This window comes from Penaeus monodon, chromosome 30, assembly GCF_015228065.2.
Source record: "Penaeus monodon isolate SGIC_2016 chromosome 30, NSTDA_Pmon_1, whole genome shotgun sequence".
NCBI lineage: Eukaryota > Metazoa > Arthropoda > Malacostraca > Decapoda > Penaeidae > Penaeus > Penaeus monodon.
This window is the reverse complement of record NC_051415.1, coordinates 4,475,034-4,476,245: the sequence shown is the minus strand read 5'-3', so window position 1 is coordinate 4,476,245 and position 1,212 is coordinate 4,475,034.

The window sequence follows — 1,212 nt, the reverse complement described above, 5'->3', positions numbered from 1 at the left end:
GAGACCGTTAAGCTTCTAAATGGATGCGGTTATGACATTGTGATTTGGTTTTCAATGCCTTGTAACAGCTGCATTCTGATTATAAAAGTGTATTGTGGATTAGGTGCTTAACTGCAGATTGTGTCTGGGTAGAAACACTTGTGATTTTAGAATGGTTTATTTCCTAAAGGTTGGTAAATGAGATGTAAATCAGTCGTAAATGGGGACAAAGGTAATTTTATCAATAGTGTATTGTGATTATTTTTTTGTTTTTATACCATGTTAAGGATTTAAGGATCAGGGGCCCAAACGAGTACTTTTCCAGTGCTGTAGATAGGGACACAAAAAATCATTTGACTATTATTTGTGTACTTACGAGAACATGAGGATGTCTATTGTATTATTAGTGCAGAGTGATGTCTCTAAGCTAGTTTCACGCCTGGGATGCCCTCTTATTGGGACAAGGCACCTTTTCAGGACTTTAGCTCAGGCATTGCCACCCTAGCTTGACTGGAAGCCCTTTTGTAACATCAATTATTAACTGTGGTCCAGCTTGAGGGTGCACATACTGGCCTTCCCTATCGGCAGGTAAACCTAAGAACCCATGTTTGCAAAGCAGTGACTGTTTACAATGGTTTATCGGAGAAATGATAGTATAGTTACAGAATCATCTGTTAACCCAATATCTGTGGTTTTAGATACTGGTTTGTGGCTAATAATAAGGGGTTGTTGGCACACATCAGCAGTTTCCCTGATTTTGCCTGGCTCTTTGGGATTTCAGACACAACATTAAATATAAGGGGGAAAAAAAATTCCTTTCCTTTAGGTACCTGTATTTAGTAATGACACCAAACAAGTGATGACGCTACTATCAGAGAAAGGCAAACTCCCTCCGACAAGCTGATGGTTTGGGGTATGTCATTATGTGGTGTCATCTGCAACTTGGTCCATGGCAGCCATTGGTTGTTCAGAGGGTTACAAGGGAAGTGAGGGAAGCAAATAGTGTAAACTAATGGGATGAAATGTGTATAAATTTCATTAGAATTGTGATTTATAATCATTGGCCGTGACGTGATTAGCTCACTTGCTCTGTAACAATGATCTGTGTTGTGAGACTTTGTTCTTGCTAGCCTGGAGAATAGAATTGGTTGCATTCTTTCAAAAAGTGAGAAAACTTGAATTGTTTCGTGCTGTTGTTCGGTAATGTTATTGCGGTCATATTTTGGCCTAATT